The sequence below is a fragment of the Tachyglossus aculeatus genome, chromosome 2, assembly GCF_015852505.1.
Source record: "Tachyglossus aculeatus isolate mTacAcu1 chromosome 2, mTacAcu1.pri, whole genome shotgun sequence".
Lineage (NCBI taxonomy): Eukaryota > Metazoa > Chordata > Mammalia > Monotremata > Tachyglossidae > Tachyglossus > Tachyglossus aculeatus.
The window spans coordinates 145,198,320-145,219,979 of record NC_052067.1 but is presented as its reverse complement, the minus strand read 5'-3'; the positions used below and the strand labels follow the sequence as shown (position 1 = coordinate 145,219,979).

The 21,660-nt window shown below is 44.7% G+C and overlaps 1 protein-coding gene across 3 annotated transcripts in view; it reads right to left on the bottom strand.

Annotated features, from left to right (window-relative positions):
• The window catches only part of FGD4 (FYVE, RhoGEF and PH domain containing 4), a 387,351-nt gene that overhangs the window by 70,048 nt on the left and 295,643 nt on the right, over positions 1–21,660 (bottom strand). The window lies entirely within an intron of this gene.

Genomic DNA, 21,660 nt, shown 5'->3' with positions numbered 1-21,660 from the left:
ATAAAATGGAGAAGCCTATTGAATCCAAGCTTCCAAATGTAATTAAAGATAAAATGGAGAAGCTTATTGAATCCAAGCTTAGGAACATTACTCACTAGAGGTGGGGGTAAAAATGGTTGTACATCTGTTACTTTCAGAACAGTCCCTGATGAGCTACTGTGCCAAAAATAGTTTCAAAAGACCCCTGACTCAGGGCATGCTCCGATGTTCCACGGCAAAACACAGATGCTTGGAAATTGTAATTCCAAAACACCTCCTTTCCCCATTGTACTTTAGACAATCCTCAGATTCAGACACGGCTGGGACTGCAACATTCACACTGAAGGGCAATAATTTCCTTGAAAGAAAAAAACAGATCTTAAGAGCTTAGTACCGTAAGTGCTCTATAAATACGACTGATTGTGCATCTTTGTACTTCCCCAAGTTCTTAGTTGGTAAAAATAACGATAGTAATAATAATTGCGGTATTGGTTAAGCGTTTACTATGTGCCAATCACTGTACTAAGCGCTGGTGTGGATACAAGCAAATTGGGTTGGACATAGTCCCTGTCCCACGTGGGGCTCACAGTTTCAATCCAGTGCTTAGAACAGTGCTTGGCACATAGTAAGTGCTTAACAATAGTTAACCTCCTTCCCTTCCCCAAACCACCTGTATATATGTATATATGTTTGTACATATTTATTACTCTATTTATTTATTTATTTTACTTGTACATATCTATTCTATTTATTTTATTTTGTTAGTAAGTTTGGTTTTGTTCTCTGTCTCCCCCTTCTAGACTGTGAACCCACTGTTGTGTAGGGACTGTCTCCATATGTTGCCACCTTGTACTTCCCAAGCGCTTAGTACAGCGCTCTGCACACAGTAAGCACTCAATAAATACGATTGATTGATTGATTGATTAACAAAGCGTGGCTCAGTGGAAAGAGCCCGGGCTTTGGAGTCAGAGGTCATGGGCTCTAATCCTGGCTCCGCCACTTGTCAGCTGTGTGACTTTGGGCAAGTCACTTCACCTCTCTGTGCTTCAGTTCCCTCATCTGTAAAATGGGGATGAAGACTGTGAGCCCCCCCGTGGGGCAACCTGATCACCTTGTAACCTCCCCAGCGCTTAGAACAGTGCTTTGCACATAGTAAGTGCTCAACAAATGTCGTTATTATTATTATTATTAACCAACTCCATTATTATTATTGTTAGTACAGATGAGAGAACTGAGGCCCAGAGAAGTGAAGTGACTTGCCCGAGGTCACACAGCGGACAAGGGGCGGAGCCGGGATGAGAACCCACGACCTCTGACTCTCAGTCCCTGCTCTACTCATTGCACTGTCCTGCTTCTCTAGTTCAGTGGATTCCCCCATCACTACTCATCATCATCATCAATCACATTTATTGAGCGCTTACTATGGTGCAGAGCACTGTACTAAGCGCTTGGGAAGTACAAATTGGCAACATATAGAGACAGTCCCTACCCAACAGTGGGCTCACAGTCTAAAAGGGGGAGACAGAGAACAAAACCAAACGTACTAACAAAATAAAATAAATAGAATAGATATGTACAAGTAAAATAAATAAATAAATAGAGTAATAAATATGTACAAACATATATACATATATACAGGTGCTGTGGGGAAGGGAAGGAGGTAAGATGGGGGGGATGGAGAGGGGGACGAGGGGGAAGACTACAAGACTATCCATCACTCAATCAGTGATACTTATTGAGTGCTTACTGCGTGCAGAACACTGTACAGAGCACTCAGGAGAGTACAGCAGAACAGGATAGGTAGACACTTTCCCTGTCCACAATGAGCTTACAGTCTAGAAGGACTGTAATATAATGAATAAATTGAATTACAGATCTGTACATAAGTGCTATGGGGCTGGAGGGGGTGAATAAAGGCTGCAAATCCAAGTGCCAGGGTGACGCTGAAGGGAGTGGGAGAAGAGGAAAGGAGGGCTTAGTCTGGGAAGGCCTCCTGGAGGTGATGTGTAGCAGCGTGGCTCAGTGGAAAGAGCCCGAGCTTGGGAGTCAGAGGTCATGGGTTCAAATCCCCGCTCCGCCACTTGTCAGCTGTGTGACTTTGGGCAAGTCATTTAACTTCTCTGTGCCTCGGTTCTCTCATCTGTAAAATAGCGATTAAGACTGTGAGCCCCACGTGGGACAACTTGATCACCTTGTATCCTCCCCTGCGCTTAGAATAGTGCTTTGCACATAGTGAGCGCTTAACAAATGCCATTATTATTATTATTATTATTAATAAGGCTTTGAAGGTGGGAGAGAGTGAACATCTGACCGTTATGAGCTTTAAGCTCATTGTGGACAGGGAATGTCACTGTTTGTTGCTGTGTTGTACTTCCCCAAGGGCTTAGTACAGTGCTCTGCACACAGTAAGCGCTCAATAAAACGATTGGATGAACGAATGAATATAAACAGGGAGGAAGTCTTAGGCCAGAGGCAGATTTTTTTTTTTTGATGGCATTTATTAAGCGCTTACTATGTGCAAAGCACTGTTCTAAGCGCTGAGCAGTGTTCTAAGAGCTGAATTTGAGGACAAGGGGTCAGGGGAGAGACAGACGAGAAAGAGGTTCAGAGAGTAGGTTAGCATTAGAGGAGCAAAGTGTGCGGGATGGACTGTAGTAAGAAATCAGGGACGTAAGGTAGGAGGGGACAAGAGATCGACGGCTTTAAAGCCGATGGGGAGGAGGCCGATGGGGAGGAGGCCGATGGGGAGGAGTTTCTGTTTGACGTGGAGGTGGATGGGCAACCACTGGAGGTTCCTGAGGTGGGGGGAAACATGGACTGAACAGTTTTGTATTAAAAAGATACAGGGAGAGAGGAGTGAAGTATGGACTGGAGTGGGAAGACACAGGAGGATGGGAGGTCAGCAAGGAGGCTGATGAAGTCATCCAGGCAGGATAGGATTAAGTGCTTGGATTAATGCGGTAGCAGTTTGGAAGGGAGGAATGCACAGATTTTAGCGATGTTGTGAAGGCTAAACTGACAGGATTTGGTGACAGACTGAATGTGGGTGTTGAATGAGAGAGATGAGTTGAAGTCATTGTGCGCAGAGAATATATCTGTTTATTGTTATATTGTAATCATCATCATCATCATCATAATAATGATGACATTTGTTAAGCATTTAATATATGCCAAGCACTGTTCTAAACACTGGGGGGGATACAAGACAATCAGGTTGTCCCACATGGGGCTCACAGTCTTAATCCCCATTTTCCAGATGAGGGAACTGAGGGCCAGAGAAGTGAAGTGACTTGCCCAAAGTCACCCAGCTGAAAGCGGCGGAGCCGGGATTAGAACCCATGACCTCTGACTCCCAAGCCCGGGCTCTTAGGACAGCGCTCTGCATACAGTAAGCGCTCTATAAATATGATTGAATGAATGAATGAAAGTTAATCCCAGTGTTATTCATTCAATCGTATTTATTGAGCGCTTACTGTGTGCAGAGCACTGGACTAAGTGCTTGGGAAGTCCAAGTTGGCCACATCTAGAGACGGTCCCTACCCAACAACGGGCTCACAGTCTAGAAGACAGATGATAGAACTGAGGCTCACAGAAGTGAAGTGACTTAATAAAAATAATGATGGCATTTATTAGGTGCTTACTATGTGCCAAGCACTGTTCTAAGCGCTGGGGAGGTTACAAGGTGATCAGGCTGTCCCACGGCGGGCTCACAGTCTTCACCCCCATTTGACATTCATTCATTCAATCATATTTATTGAGCGCTTACTGTGTGCGGAGCACTGGACTAAGCGCTTGGCCACATCTAGAGACGGCCCCTACCCAACAACGGGCTGACAGCCTAGAAGGGGGAGACAGACAGCAAAACAAAACACGTGGACAGGTGTCAAGTCATCAATCAATCAATCGTATTTATTGAGCGCTTACTGTGTGCAGAGCACTGTACTAAGCGCTTGGGAAGTACAAGTCGGCAACATATAGAGACGGTCCCTACCCAACAGTGGGCTCACAGTCTAAAACTGGGAGACAGAGAGCAAAACCAAACATACTAACAAAATAAAATAAATAGAATAGATATGTACAAGTAAAATAAATAGAGTAATAAATCTGTACAAACATATATACATATATACAGGTGCTGTGGGGAAGGGAAGGCGGTAAGGCGGGGGGGATGGAGAGGGGGACGAGGGGGAGAGGAAGGAAGGGGCTCAGTCATCATCATCATCATCAATCGTATTTATTGAGCGCTTACTGTGTGCAGAGCACTGTACTAAGCGCTTGGGAAGTCCAAGTTGGCAACAAATAGAGAGAGTCCCTACCCAACAGTGGGCTCACAGTCTAGAAGGGGGAGACAGAGAACAAAACCAAACATACTAACAGTTCTCAGTGTGGGAAGGCCTCCTGGAGGAGGTGAGCTCTCAGTAGGGCCTTGAAGGGAGGAAGAGAGCTAGCTTGGCGGATGGGCAAGCTCATCAATCAATCAATCAATTGTATTTATTGAGCGCTTACTGCATGCAGAGCACTGTACTAAGTGCTTGGCACTCTACTAAGCGCTTGAAGCACTGTACTAAGCTCATCAGAAAACTGGGGAACGGTTCACGAATTTGCGCGTATTAATGGGGGCCACGGTGGGGGCGTCGAGGCCTGAGGTGACGACATTGCCTCCTCTCCCAGTTGGGGAACTGGAAGTGACATAGGGGAGGGATGGGGCAGGGGGAAGGAGCCCCCCAACTAACAGCTTGTGGGACAGGGAGAATGGTGGTGGGAAAGTCACGGGGAGGACAGGGTTTGGATGGGACGATGAGGAGCTCTGTTTTGGACAGGTTAAGCTTGAGGTGATGGTGGGACATCCAAGTAGAGATGTCCTGAAGGCAGGGGGAAATACGAAATGGCAGGAGGGAGAGATAATCACTACATAGCTGCGGTCTGAAATGCCTTGACCAGCCTGGGGTCATTTTGGATGGAAAGGGCAGAGCAAAACCATGAAATATTGAGGAGGAAAAGCAGACAGGAATCTGTGACTTAGGTTTCAACTAACAAGAGACATAATCAAGAGGCTGGATATACATCACCCAACCAGTGGTATTAACTGAGTGCTTGCTGTGGGCGGAATGTTGTACTAAGCACTTGGGAGAGTAAAATACAACAATTACAGAAATAGTAGACAAAAACAATGGTATGACCCTACTCTACAGAACTCACAATCGAAACAGTGTGTCCTCGTGGACAGAGCACAGGCCTGGAAATTGGAAAGACCTAGGTTCTAATCCCAGCTTCACCACGTATCTGCTGTGTGACCTTGGACAAGTCACTTCACTTTTCTGGGCCTCAGTTACCTCACCTGTAAAATGAGGACTAAGACTGTGAGCCCCATGTGGGACAGGGACTTTGCCCAAGATGACTTGCTTGTATTCACCCTAGCGCTTAGTACAGGGTCTGGCACATAGTGCTTAAAAAATACCACAATTATTATTATTATTCACTCCTCTGTGCCTCAGTTACCTCATCTGTAAAATGACTGTGACACACAGACTCTGTCCAAACTGATCGGCTTTTAATAATAACAATAATAATAATAATAATAACTGTGGTATTTTTTAGTTGCTGATTATGTGACAGGCACTGTACTAAGCGCTGAGGTGGATACAAGCAAATCAGGTTGGACGTAGTCCCTGTCCCACCTGGGGCTCACAGTCTCAATTCCCATTTTACAGACGCGGTAACTGAGGCACAGAGAAGTGAAATCCAAGACTGAGCTCCTTATCTTCCCCACCAAACCCTGTCCTATCCCTGACTTTCTGTCTCTGTGGACGGCACTACCATCCTTCCCGTCTCACAAGCCCGCAACCTTGGTGTCATCCTCGACTCCGCTCTCTCATTCACCCCACACATCCAAGACGTCACCAAAACCTGCCGGTCTCACCACCACAACATCGCCAAGATCCGCCCTTTCCTCTCCATCCAAACCGCTACCTTGCTGGTTCAATCTCTCATCCTATTCCAACTGGATGACTGCATCAGCCTCCTCTCTGATCTCCCAACCTCCTGCCTCTCCCCACTTCAGTCTTTACTTCTCGCTGCTACCTGAATTATCTTTCTACAGAAACGCTCTGGGCATGTCACTCCCCTCCTCAAAAATTTCCAGTGGTTGCCTATCAACCTTTGTATTAAGTAAAGACTCCTCACTATTGGCTTCAAGGCTGTCCATCACCTCCCTTCTCTCCTTCTCCGGCCTAGCCCGCACCCTCCGCTCCTCTGCCACCGCTAACCTCCTCACTGGGCCTCGTTCCCTCCCGTCCCGCCGTCCACCCCCGGCCCACGTCCTCCCCCTGGCCTGGAATGCCCTCCCTCTGCCCATCCACCAAGCTAGCTCTCTTCCTCCCTTCAAAGCCCTACTTAAAGCTCACCTCCTCCAGGAGGCCTTCCCAGACTGAGCCCCCCTTTTTCTCTGCTCCTCCTCCCCATCGACCCTACTCCCTCCCTCTGCTCTACCCCCTTCCTCTCCCCACAGCACTTGTGTATATTTGTACCTATTTATTATTCTATTTATTCTATTAATGATGTATATATATCTATAATTCTAGTTACCTATTTTAATGCTATTGATGCCTGTCTACTTGTTTTGTTTTATTGTCTGTTTCGCCCCTTCTACCTTTGAGCCCATTGTTGGGTAGGGACTGTCTCTAGCTGTTGCCGAACTATATTTTCCAAGCACTTAGTCCAGTGCTCTGCACACAGTAAGTGCTCAATAAATACGATTGAATGAATGAATGAATAAAATGACTTGCCCGAGGTCACACAGCAGACAACTGGCGGTGCCGGAATTAGAACCCATGACCGTCTAACTCTAAGGCCCCGTGCTCCATCCACTATGACATGTTGCTTATACCCCAGCGCTTAGTACAATGCCTGGCACATAGTAAGCCCTTAAATCCCATAAAAAATAGTAGCAGCCTTCCTTCAGAAGTATAGCACTGTCCTAAAATAAAACTCTTCAAGTTTTAGATAAGCTTCATAAACAGTAAGCACTTAAAAAATACGACTGAATGAATGAATGAATGAACCAATGAGCTACAGCTTGGAGAAGCAGCGTGGCTCAGTGGAAAGAGCCCGGGCTTTGGAGTCAGAGGTCATGGGTTCAAATACCGGCTCTGCCAACTGTCAGCTGTGTGACCTTGGGCGAGTCACTTCACTTCTCTGGGCCTCAGTTCCCTCATCTGTAAAGTGGGGATTAAAACTGTGAGCCCCCAGTGGGACAACCTGATCACCCTGTAACCTCCCCAGCACTTAGAATTGTGCTTTGCACATAGTAAGAGTTTAACAAATACCATCATTATAATTATAATTATTATTATTATCATTATTATTATTATTATTTTTATACAGATATCCATACTGGGTAAAGAATGTAGTAGCATCCTTGAACATCAGAGAGTTCTTAGTTACGTTCTTCAGTATAAACAACACCGTTTCTTACAATTCTCAATTCTCTGTATAGTTGAAAGGTTGCTTGATATTGCCTACCAGTTACAGCATAAATTCCTTATTGCAGGTAACCAGTAAGAAGGGGGAAAGCAGTAACCTAAAAACATAAAACTATAAACCCTTCCATAACATAATTCCCTGCCTTACCTCCTTCCCCTCCCCACAGCACCTGTATATATGTTTGTACAGATTTATTACTCTATTTATTTTACTTGTACATATTTACTATTCTATTTATTTTGTTAATGCTGTACATCTAGCTTTTTTTCTATTTATTCTGATGACTTGACACCTGTCCACATGTTTTGTTTTGTTGTCTGTCTCCCCCTTCCAGACTGTGAGCCCGTTGTTGGGTACAGTGTTGCCAACTTGTACTTCCCAAGCGCTTAGTCCAGTGCTCTGCACTCAGTAAGTGCTCAATAAATACGACTGACTGACTGACTGAATAATAATGATACTATTCATTAAGGGCCTGTTATATGCTTAGCTCTGTGGGAAATACAAGATTATCAGAGTGGACACAGTCCCTGTCCCACTGTCCATGGGAGAGAGAGGAAATGGGTATTTTATTCCTATATTACAGATGAGGAAACTGAGGTGCAGAGAAGTCAAGTAACTCGTCCATGGACTGGTAGCAAGCAGGGGGCAGAGGCAGGACAAGAATCCGAGACTCCTGACTTCCAGTAAGGAATTCCTTTTCTCCTTCCCAACATGGCGGTGGTTTTGACTGTGATGGGAAAGTTGGGTGGAAGAGGGGATTTGGGAGGGAAGATGAGGAAGGACAGATTTGGCCATGTGGGTAATAATAATAATGACGGTACTTGTTAAGCACCTACCATGTGCCAAGCACTGTTCTAAACGCCGGGGTAGATACGAGTTAATCAGGTTGTCCCACGTGGGGTTCACAGTCTTAATCCCCACTTTACAGATGAGGGAACTGAGGCACAGAGAAGTTGAGTGACTTGCCCAAAGTCACACAGCTGACAGGTGGCGGAGGTGGAATTAGAACCCACAACCTTTGACTCACAAATCTGGGCTCTTTCCACTAAGCCACTTGAGTCCCTGGTGGGATACATATGGGGATACGTATGAAGAAATGCAAGATTGCAGAGGAGACGGTTTCCAAGCTTCCAGAAAATGATGTACAATAATGGACTATATCCAAGTTTTCATTTCCTGAAATTGAAGTCTAATGCCTTCGAGATCCTTTCCACATAATAATAAAAATAATAATGGCATTTGTTAAGCGCTTACTATGTGCAAAGCACTGTTCTAAGCACTGGGGGGGATAAAAGGTGATCAGGTTGTCCCACGAGGGGCTCCCGGTCTTAATCCCCATTTTACAGATGAGGTAACTGAGGCTCAGAGAAGTTAAGTGACTTGCCCAAGGTCACACAGCAGACATGTGGTGGAGTGGGATTAGAACCCATGACCTCTGGACTCCCAAGCCCGGACTCTTTCCATTAAGCCACAAACTCCTGACCTTTGACTTGAAAGCCTTTCCATGACTCTTTCCCTCTTACCTAAAAGCTCTTTTCTTCCACTACCCTCTCACCTTTGTTCCTCTGATTCTAATAAGAATCAATAATTATGGTATTTGTTAAGCGCTTACTATGTGCCAGGTACTGTACTAAGCACTGGGGGGGAATAAAAGCAAATTGGGTTGGACACAGTCCCTGCCCCATGTGGGGTTCACAGTCTCAATCCCCATTTTACAGATGAGGTAACTGAGGCACAGAGAAGTCAAGAGACTTGCCCAAGATCACACAGCATGTGCATATAGCTATAATTCGATTTGTTCGGACGATTTGGACACTTGTCTACATGTTTTGTTTTGTTGTCTGTCTCCCCCTTCTAGACTGTGAGGCCACTGTTGGGTAGGGACCGTCTCTATATGTTGCTGATTTGTACTTCCCAAGTGCTCAGTCCAGTGCTCTGCACACAGTAAGCGCTCAATAAACACGACAATGAATGAATGAAAGTGGCGGAGCTGGGATCAGAACCCATCAATCAATCAATCAATTGCATTTATTGAGCACTTACTGTGTGCAGAGCACTGTACTAAGCACTTGGGAAGAACAAGTTGGCAACATATAGAGATAGTCCCTACCCAACAGTGGGCTCACAGTCTAAAAGGGTGAGACAGAGAACAAAACCAAACTTACTAACAAAATAAAATAAATAGAATAGATATGTACAAGTACAATAAATAAATAAATAGAGTAATATTCATGATCTTCTGAATCCCAGGCCCGTGCTCTATCCACTACGCTACGCCGCTAGCCCTTACTACGTGCTAAGCACTATTCCTAGCGCTAGGGTAGATACAAAGAAATCAGACTGGATTCAGTCCCTGTCCCACGTGGGGCTCACAGTCTTCATCCCCATTTTACAGATGAGGTAGCTGAGTCTTAGAGAAGTGAAGTGAATTGCCCCAGGTCACACAGCATTCACGTGGTGGAGCCAGGATTAGAACCTACATCCTCCGACTCCCAAACCCAGGCTCTGACCACTAAACCATGCTGCTAAATCTCGCTGGGCCCCCGTAACCCCTCACTCTATCCTTCCTCTTGGCTAGAACTCCCTCCACACAATTTTCCTCCTTCAAAGCCCTCCTCCTCCAGGAAGGATTCCCCGATTCCCTGATCCAGCTTCCCAGGTTTGCCCATCCAACTGAATTATTACTCACTGCTCTTTGAGCCTTAACACCTGTTTTTGACTCACATTAACTTCTATTTATCTATCTAGCCTCCATACCCAATCTGCCTTCCCTTGATGACCAAACTGATGCTTTCTTCCAGACTGTGAGCCTACTGTTGGGTAGGGACCGTCTCTATATGTTGCCAACTTGTATTTCCCAAGCGCTTAGTACAGTGCTCTGCATACAGTAAGCGCTCAATAAATACGATTGATTGATTGATTTCAACACCACCCTCTCTACTGAGCTCAACTCAGTCGCTCTCCTCTCCTCTGGTCTATCTCATACCACTAACCCCCATCCCTGGATTACCCCACAATCTGCCTCCACTCTTGTGAACGAACCACAGAGCGCTGCTGGAGGAAATCCAGATATCGGGCCTACGTTGACCGTTTCAAGTTTATCCTTGCATGCTTTAACTCTGCCCTCTCCTCTGCCTGGCAAAATTATTTCTCCATCCTTATTAACACCCATGCCCATCACCCTGGTCAGTTGTTCTACACACACTTAACTCCCTCTCCTCAAACCCCCATCCCTTGCCCCTAAAGACCTGGCCACCTACATTATTGAGAAAATTGAGACTATCAGGCTAAAATCCTCCCTGCCCCTCCCCAGTCTCTCCCGCCTCCTGCCACTTCTTCAACTCTCCCATCTTTCTCAACAGTATCTCAAGAGGAGAGCTCCGGCCTTCTCTCCAAATCCACCGCCTCCACCTGCATAGTCAATCCCATCCCTTTGCACCTTATCGAAGCACTCGTCCCCCGCTTCAAATGTTCCTTCTCCAATGGCTTCTTCCCCACTGCTTTCGAACACGTCCATGTCTCCCCCATCCTAAATAAAACCCTCCCTTGACCCCTCAGCTCCTTCCAGTTATCTCAATTCTTCTCCAAACTCCTTGATCGAGTTGTCTACACCTGCTGCCTCCACTTCCTCTCCTCCAATTCTCTCTCTGACCCCCTCCAACTGGGCTTCCATTCATTCATTCATTCATTCATTCATTCATTTATTCATTCATTCACTCAGTTGTATTTATTGAGTGCTTATTGTGTGCAGGGCACTGTACTAAGCACTTGGAAAACACAATTCAGCAACAGAGACAATCCCTGCCTTCAAACGGCTCACGGTCTAGACGGGGGGGGGAGGCAGACTTCAAAACAAGTAAACAGGCATCAATAGCATCAATATAAATAAATACAATTGTAGATATATAATAGATATAATATAGATATAATAGATATAGATAATAGATATACAGAGAGAAGCAGTGTGGCTCGGTGGAAAGAGCACAGGCTTTGGAGTCAGAGGTCACGGGTTCAAACCCCGGCTCTGACAATTGTCAGCTGTGTGACTTTGGGCAAGTCACTTCACTTCTCTGGGCCTCAGTTCCCTCATCTGTAAAATGGGGATGAAGACTGTGAGCCCCCAGTGGGACAACCCGATCACCTTGTAACCTCCCCAGCGCTTAGAACAGTGCTTTGCACATAGTAAGCGCTTAATAAACGCCATTATTATTATTATTACTATATATACACATCATTAATAAAATAAATAGAATTATAAATATGTACAGATATACACACAAGTGTTACGGGGCAGGGAGGGGGGTGAAGCAGAAGGAGGGAGTGGGGCGATGGGGAGGGAGAGGGAGCCTAGGAAAAGGGGCACTTAGTCCATGAAGGCGTCCTGAAGGAGGTGAGTTTTCAGTAGGGTTTTGAAGGGGGGAAAGTGTGCTCGTTTGGCAGATTTGAGGAGGAAGGGCATTACAGGCCAGAGGTAGGACGTGAGCCAGGGGTCTACGGTGGGACAGGCGAGAACGAGGCCCAGTGAGAAGGTTAGCACCAGAGGAGCTTCCATCCCCTTCACTCCACAGAAACCACCCTGTCAAAGGTCACCAATCAATCAATCAATCAATCAATCATATTTATTGAGCGCTTACTGTGTGCAGAACACTGTACTAAGCGCTTGGGAAGTACAAGTTGGCAACATATAGAGACAGTCCCTACCCAACAGTGGGCTCACAGTCTTAAAGATGATCACCAATGATCTCCTTCTTGCCAAATCCAATGGCCTCTACCTCTCAGCTGACTTCGACACTGTCATCCTCCCTTTTCTCCTGGCAACATTATCCAAGCTCGACTTCACTGACACTGTCCTCTCCTGGTTCTCCTTCTAACTCTCTGGCAGCTCATCCCCAGTCTCTTTTGTGGGCTCCTCCTCTGCCTCCCACTCCCTAACTGTGGGGGTCCCTCAAGGCTCAATTCTGGGTCTCCTTCTATTCTCCATCTACACCCACTCCACTGGAGAACTCATTCGCTCCCATGGCTTCAATTACCACCTCTATGCAGGTAATTCCCAAACCCACATTTCCAGCCCTGATATCTCTCCCTCCCTGCAGTCTTGCATTTCCTCCTGTTTTCAAGGCATCTCTACTTCCTTCTACTTCCTCCCATCACCTCATATTTAAGACGTCTAAAGCAGAACTCCTTATGTTCCCCCCAAACCCTGTCCTCCCTGTGACTTCGCCATCACTGAAGATGGCACCACCATCCTTCCTGTCTCACAAGTCCCTAATCTTGGCATTATCCTTGACTCCTGTCTCTCATTCAACCCATATATTCAATCCATCACTAAATTGTGTTGGCCCCACCCTCACAACATCGCTAAAACCTGCCCTCACCTCTCCATCCAACTACTACGTTGGAAGCAGCGTGGTTCAGTGGAAAGAGCCCGGGCTTTGGAGTCTGAGGTCATGGGTTCTAATCCCGGCTCCACCACTTGTCAGCTGTGTGACTTTGGGCAAGTCACTTCACTACTCTGTGCCTCAGTTACCTCACCTGTAAAATGGGGATTAAGTCTGTGAGCCCCACGGGGGACAACTTGATTACCCTGTATCTACCCCAGCGCTTAGAACAGTGCTTTGCACATAGTAAATGCTTAATAAATGTCATTATCATTATTATTATTATTACAACTGTGAGCCCACTGTTGGGTAGGGACCATCTCTATATGTTGCCAATTTGTACTTCCCAAGCGCTTAGTACAGTGCTCTGCACACAGTAAGTGCTCGATAAATACGATTGAATGAATGAATGAATGAACTGTGTTAATCCAAGCACTTACCCTATCCCACCTTTGATTACTGTATCAGCCTCCTTGCTGACTCCCAGCCTCCTGTCTCTCCCTACTCCAGTCCATCTTTATTTATTTATTTATTTTCCTTGTACCTATCTGTTCTATTTATTTTATTTTGTTAGCATGTTTGGTTTTGTTCTCTGTCTCCCCCTTTTAGACTGTGAACCCGCTGTTGGGTAGGGACCGTCTCTATATGTTGCCAACTTGTACTTCCCAAGCGCTTAGTACAGTGCTCTGCACACAGTAAGCGCTCAATAAATACGATTGATTGATTGATTGATTGATATCACTCTGGTGGCTGGATCGTTTTTCTACAAAAATATTCAGGCCACATTTCCCCACTCCTCAAGAACCTCCAATGGTTGCTCATCCACGTCCACGTCCCAAATAACCTCCTTACCATGGCTTTAAAGCACTCAGTCACCTTACCCCTGTACCTCACCTCATTATTCTCCTACTACAATCCATCCAGCATCCTGTAAATCTAACCTTTTCACTGTACCTCCATCTCATCTATCTCCTCGATGACCTCTCGCGCTCGTCCTGCCTCTGGCCTGGGACGCCCTCCCTCCTCCAATCCAACATCATCATCATCATCAATCGTATTTATTGAGCGCTTACTGTGTGCAGAGCACTGGACTAAGCGCTTGGGAAGTACAAGTTGGCAACATATAGAGACGGTCCCTACCCAACAGTGGGCTCACAGTCTAAAAGGGGGAGACAGAGAACAAAACCAAACATACTAACAAAATAAAATAAATAGAATAGATATGTACAAGTAAAATAAATAAATAAATAGAGTAATAAATATGTACAAACATATATACATATATACAGGTGCTGTGGGGAAGGGAAGGAGGTAAGATGGGGGGATGGAGAGGGGGACAACAGACAATGACTCTCCCCCTCTTAGTGCTTTGCACATAGTAAGCGCTTAACAAATGCCAATTATTATTATTATTATTATTATTATTGAAAGCCTTACTGAAGGCCCATCTCCTCCATGAGGCCTTCCCTAACTAATCCTTCCTTTCCTCTTCTCCCACTCCCTTCTACGTTGCCCTAACTTGCTCCCCTTGTTCTTGCCCCCACCCGGCCCCACAGCACTTATATCCATATCTATCATTTATTTATTTATATTAATGTCTGTCTCCCCCACTCTAGGCTGTAAGCTCACTGTGGGCAGGGAATGTGTCTGCTTATGGTGGCACTGTATTCTTCCAAGCGCTTAGTACATGCTCCGCACACAGTAAGTGCTCAATAAATATGACTGACTGATTGACAGACAAGGACTGTGTCCAACCTGATTACTTTGTATCTACCCCAGCGTTTAGAACAGTGCCCGGCACACAGTCCGGGCTTTAACGAATACCAGTAAAACAACTGTAAAATTCATTCAATCATATTTACTGAGCGCTTACTGTGGGCAGAGCACTGGACTAAGCGCTTGGGAAGTACAAGTTGGCAGCATATAGAGCCGGTCCCTACCCAATAATGGTCTCACAGTCTAGAAGGGGGAGACAGATGACAAAACAAAACAAAACATATTAATATATGTTAATATATATTAATTATAATTATATATATAAATAATTATAATTATATTAATAACATATTAACATATTAAAATGAATCTTTTCTCTTCCTTGGATGATTCCAGCCCAAGACTAGTGCCACATTCCTTCGCCACTACCTTGCAAAACTGCTCAGTGCTATATTAAGCGCTTAGTACAGTGCTGTGCACACAGTAAGTGCTCAATAAATACGATTGAATGCATTTGGCCCAATTCTTCTTCCCAGCTCCAAACGGCCCCACGTGGGCACTTTTGGGTGAGAGTTCTACCTATTTTCCCATGTCTTCACATTCCACCTCTTTTCCAACACCTTTTCAGCAGGACCCTTCCATGTAATAATCATAATAATAGTACTTGTTAAGCGCTTACTATGTGCCAAACACTGGGGTAGATTCAAGTTAATCAGGTTGGACAATCAATCAATCAATCATATTTATTGAGCGCTTACTGTGTGCAGAGAACTGTACTAAGCACTTGGGAAGCACAAGTCGGCATGTCCCTGTCCCACACTGGGCTCACACTCTTATCCCCACTGTTTACAGATGAGGTAACTGAGGCCCAGAGAAGTGAAATGACTTGCTCAAGGTCACACAACACACAAGTGGCAGAGCAGGGATTAGAATTCATGACCTTCTGACTCCCAAGCCTGTGCTCTGTCATTCATTCATTCATTCAATCGAATTTATTGAGCGCTTACTGTGTGCAGAGCACTGTACTAAGCACTTGGGAAGTACAAGTTGGCAACATATAGAGACGCTCCCTAGCCAACAGCGGGCTCACTTTCCACTACACCGCTCTGCTTCTCTACTAGAGAAGCAGCGTGGCTCAGTGGAAAGAGCCCAGGCTCTGGAGTCAGAGGTCATGGGTTCAAATCCCGGCTCTGCCACTTGTCAGCTGTGTGACTTTGGGTAAGTCACTTCACTTCTCTGGGCCTCAGTTACCTCATCTGTAAACTGGGGATTAAGACTGTGAGCCCCCCGTGGGACAACCTGATCACCTTGTAACCTCCCCAGCGCTTAGAACGGTGCTTTGCATATAGTAAGTGCTTAATAAATGCCATCATTATTATTATTATTAACTGGCTGGCTATTCCTTGGGACCCTAGAAACGCGAGCACGTAAAGTCCGATTCTCCTCAAATCTACTAACTAAAGGAGTAGGCATTTCAGGAATGGTGTCCTTGATTATCCCGATAAGAAAGATGATGATGGTATTTGTTAATAATAATAATAATAATAATAATGATGGCATTTGTTAAGCGCTTACTATGTGCAAAGCACTGTTCTAAGCGCTGGGGGGGATACAACGTGATCAGGTTGTCCCACATGGGGCTCACAGTCAATCCCCAATTTACAGATGAGGTAACTGAGGCTCAGAGAAGTTAAGTGACTGGCCCAAGGTCACACAGCAGACATGTGGCGGAGTCGGGATTCAAACCCAAGACCTCTGACTCCAAAGCCCGGGCTCTTTCCATTGAGCCACGAAGCACTTACCATATGCCAAGCACTGTTCTAAGCATTGCGGGGGGAGATATAAGGTAATCAGGTTGTCCCACGTGGGGCTCACAGACTTAATCCCCATTTTACAGTTGCGGGAACTGAGGTACAGAGAGGTTAAGTGACTTGCTCAAAGTCACACAGCTGACAAGTGGCAGAGCCGGGATTAGAACCCATGATTCTGATTCCCAACTCCGTTCTCTTTCCATTGAGCCATGCACACTAGTTGTTTTGTTTGGTGTCTGTCTCTCCCTTCCAGACTGTGAGCCCGTTGTTGGGTAGGAATTGTCTCTATCTGTTGCCGAACTGTACTTCCCAAGCGCTTAGTACAGTGCTCTGCACATAGTAAGCGCTCAGTAAATACGATTGAATGAATGAATAAATGATGATATATGTTAAGCACTTCCTACGTGTCAAGCACTGTTCTAAGTACTGGGGTAGATAAAGTTCATCGAGTCAGTCATAGTCTGTCATGGCTCCATCACTTGTCTGCTGTGTGACCTTGGGCAAGTCATTTCACTTCTCTGGGCCTCAGTTACCTCATCTGTAAAATGGGGATGAAGACTGTGAGCCCCATGTGGGACGGGGACTGTGTTTGACCCGATTTGCTTGCGTCCACCCTAGCGGCTTAGAACAGTGCCTGGCACATAGTAAGCGCTTAACAAATGCCACCATCATCATCATAATAATAATGGCATTTATTAAGCGCTTACTATGTGCAAAGCGCTGTTCTAAGCGCTGGGGAGGTTACAAGGTGATCAGGTTGTCCCAGGGGGGCTCACCGTCTTAATCCCCATTTTACAGATGAGGCAACTGAGGCACAGAGAAGTGAAGTGACTTGCCCAAAGTCACACAGCTGACAATTGGCGGAGCTGGGATTTGAACCCATGACCTCTGACTCCAAAGCGTCACACAGCTGACAATTAGCGGAGCTGGGATTTGAACCCATGACCTCTGACTCCAAAGCCTGGGCTTTTTCCACTGAGCCATGCTGCTTCTCTAATTATATACGTTGTGTTGGTTCAATTGTATGTTCAGTTCATTCATTCATTCATTCGTATTTATTGAGCGCTTACTGTACGCAGAGCACTGTACTAAGCGCTTGGGAAGTCCACCTTGGCAACATCTAGAGACGGTCCCTACCCAACAGTGGGCCCACAGTCTAGAAGGGGGAGACAGGCAACAAAACAAAACATATTAACAAAATAAAATAAATAGAATAAACATGTACAAATAAAATAAATAAATAAATATAGTAATAAATACGTACAAACATATATACATATATACAGGTGCTGTGGGGAGGGGAAGGAGGTAAGGCAGGGGGGATGGGGAGGGGGCTCAGTCTGGGCGCTTAACGAGTACCATAATTATTATTACTGAGCGCTTCCTATGTGCAGAGCACTGACCTAAATGCTTAACAAATACCATAATCATTATTTAGCGCTTTCAATGCACAGAGCGTTTAACAAATACCATAATTGTTATTATTGAGCACTTCCTATTATCATCATCATCAATCGTATTTATTGAGCGCTTACTATGTGCAGAGCACTGTACTAAGCGCTTGGGAAGTACAAATTGGCAACATATAGAGACAGTCCCTACCTAACAGTGGGTTCACAGTCTAAAAGGGGGAGACAGAGAACAACACCAAACATACTAACAAAATAAAATAAATAGAATAGATATGTACAAGTAAAATAAATAAATAGAGTAATAAATATGTACAAACATATATACATATATACAGGTGCTGTGGGGAAGGGAAGGAGGTAAGATGGGGGGATGGAGAGGGGGACGAGGGGGAGAGGAAGGAAGGGGCTCAGTCTGGGAGCTCAGTCTCATCATCATCAATCGTATTTATTGAGCGCTTACTGTGTGTAGAGCACTGTACTAAGCGCTTGGGAAGTACAAGTTGGCAACACATAGAGACAGTCCCTACCCAACAGTGGGCTCACTGACCTAAATGCTTAACAAATACCATAATCATTATTGAGCGCTTCCTATGCGCAGAGCATTTAACAAATACCATAATTATCATTACTGAGCGCTTCCTATGTGCAGAGCACTGACCTAAGCGCTTACTTGGCTTACTTCAACTGTTAATATCTTTATATCTGTCTTCCCCATTGAATTGTCAGCTCTTCAGAGGGTTACGCTGTACTCTCCAAACACCTGGGTACTGTGCTAAGTGCTCAATAAGTTATGACTGGTGGACTGAGTGATGTTATTTTATCCCTTCTATAATTACAATTGTATTTAGTCCAAGGTAGCAGAACAAAACAAAGAAAAAAAGAGATAGATTTCCTGCTTCCTATAATTCAGGTTTCCTGTGCCATTTGGCCATTCCAAACTCCTATATCCTCCAACTGATTTGCCATTTTATTAATAGAATTGGAACAATTGTTCTTTTTATGTAAGCTACTTTGAGTCGCGACTACGATAAGGTCAAAACAGCAATTAAAAATCCAACACCTGCATGAGATAATTAAGCCAGTTAGGCTGGACTTATTTTACAAAGCTGAAGTTCCATCTGTTTCCTGTTTTCCTTATTCTGAAGCGTAAGAAAGCCTTTGTCCCCCTATTACTATTTTGTTCACTAATCACAGGTGGGATTTAAACTTTACCACCTAAAATCATTTGTATTGTAGTCACCGTTACCCTGTAACGAGGAGTTTATACTAGTCGTTTGATTGTAATTGAGGAAAGAGAGTAGTACCACCTTGCCATCATCATCATCATCAATCGTATTTATTGAGCGCTTACTATGTGCAGAGCACTGTACTAAGTGCTTGGGAAGTACAAATTGGCAACATATAAAGACAGTCCCTACCCAACAGTGGGCTCACAGTCTAAAAGGGGGAGACAGAGAACAAAACCAAACATACTAACAAAATAAAATAAATAGAATAGATATGTACAAATAAATTAAATAAATAAATAGAGTAAAAAAAATATGTACAAACATATATACATATATACAGGTGCTGTGGGGAAGGGAGGGAGGTAAGATGGGGGGATGGAGAGGGGGACGAGGGGGAGAGGAAGGAATACAAATTGCCATTTGTATAATGTTTCACAAAAATAAGTGAGGTTGTTCTAATTCAGTAAGAGTTCAATAAATACCACTGACTGAGTGATATGTATTTTATACGCTTGTCCCTCACATTAGAAGCACTTTGCTTCAGTTCCCTCATCTGTAAAATAGGGATGAAGACTGTGAGCCCACCTTGGGACAACCTGATCACCTTGTAACCTCCCCAGCGCTTAGAACAGTGCTTTGCATATAGTAAGCGCTTAATAAATGCCATCATTTTCCAGCAATTAGAACAGTGCTCTGCACATAGTAAGCGCTTAACAAATGCCATTATTATTATTATTATTAGAAGACGGCAGTCAATCGATGGTATTTACTGAAAGCTTACCATGTGCAGAGCATCATAATAAGCAGTTGGGTGAGTATAATGCATTAGAGTTGATGCGAATATCATTCACATCAACATTTATATTATTTATTTATTTTATTTGTGCATATTTTTTCTATTTATTTTATTTTGTTAATATGTTTTGTTGCCTGCCTCCCCCTTCTAGACTGTGAATATGTGAATTGTGGCTGAAAAGGCCCTGACTGGAGCCTCACTGTGCACCTCAAGAAGCTTTCAAGCCCCCCTTTCCTCTTCTCCCACTCCCTTCTGCATCGCTCCAACTTGCTCCCATTATTCATTCATTCATTCAATCGTATTTATTGAGCGCTTACTGTGTGCAGAGCACTGTACTAAGCGCTTGGAAAGTACAATTCGGCAACAGACGGAGACAATCCCAACAATGGGCTCACAGTCTAGAAGGGGGGAGACAGACAACAAAACAAAACAAATAGGCTTCAATAGCATCAAAAGAGAAGCAGCGTGGCTCAGTGGAAAGAGCATGGGCTATGGAGTCAGAGGTCATGGGTTCGAATCCCGCTCCACCACATGTCTGCTGTGTGACCTTGGGTAAGTCACTTAACTTCTCTGAGCCTCCGTTACCTCACCTGCAAAATGGGGATTAAGACTGTGAGCCCCATGTGGGACAACTTGATCACCTTATAACCCCCCCAGCGCTTAGAACAGTGCTCTGCACATAGTAAGCGCTTAACAAATGCCATTACTATTATTATTATTTTCAAAATAAATAAACAGAATTACAGATATATACAAATCCAGCCCCCGTTCCTACTCCCCCGCCTTACCTCCTTCCCCTCCCCACAGCACCTGCATATATGTATAGATGTTTGTATGTATTTATTACTCTATTTATTTCTTTATTTTATTTGTCCATATTTATTCTATTGATTTTATTTTGTTAATATGCTTCGTTTTGTTCTCTGTCTCCCCCTTTTAGACTGTGAGCCCACTGTTGGGTAGGGACCGTCTCTATATGTTGCCAACTTGGACTTCCCAAGCGCTTAGTACAGTGCTCTGCACACAGTAAGCGCTCAATAAATACGATTGAATGAATGAATGAACGGCCCTTAAGTCCGTATCTGTCATTTATTTATTTCTATTAATGTCTGTCTCCCCCTCTAGACTGTAAGCTCGTTGTGGACAGGGATTGTGTGTTTATTGTGATACTATAGTCCCCTAAGCATTTAGTACAGTGCTCTGCACACATGCGTGCAGCGTGGCTCAGTGGAAAGAGCCCGTGCTTGGGAGTCAGAGGTCATGGGTTCGAATCCAGGCTCTCCCATGTCTGCTTTGTGACCTTGGGCAAGTCACTTCACTTCTCTGGGCCATAGTTCCCTCATCTGCAAAATGGGGATGAAGACAGTGAGCCCCCCGGGGACAACGTGATCACCTTGTATCCTCCCCAGCACTTAGAACAGTGCTTTGCACACAGTAAGTGCTTCACAAATGCCGCCATCATCATCATCATTAAGCTCTCAATAAGTACGATTGACTGACTGACTGACTTTCCATTGTTGCGTGACAATTTTTAAAGTTGGCAGTTTTCTCTTTTGCCTCCTTGTCTCCTGTTCCAGATGAAATTTTTTTTTTATGGCATTTGTGAAGCGCTTACTATGTGCCAGCATTCTAACCGCTGGAGTAGACAGTGCTTACAACAGTCCTTGGCACATAGTAAGCGCTTAACAAATACCATCATCATCATCATCATCATACAAGTTCATCAGATTGCACACAGTCCCTGTCCCGCCTGGGGCTCACAGTCATTCATTCGTGCATTCAATCATCATCATCATCATCATCATCATCATCAATCGTATTTATTGAGCGCTTACTATGTGCAGAGCACTGTACTAA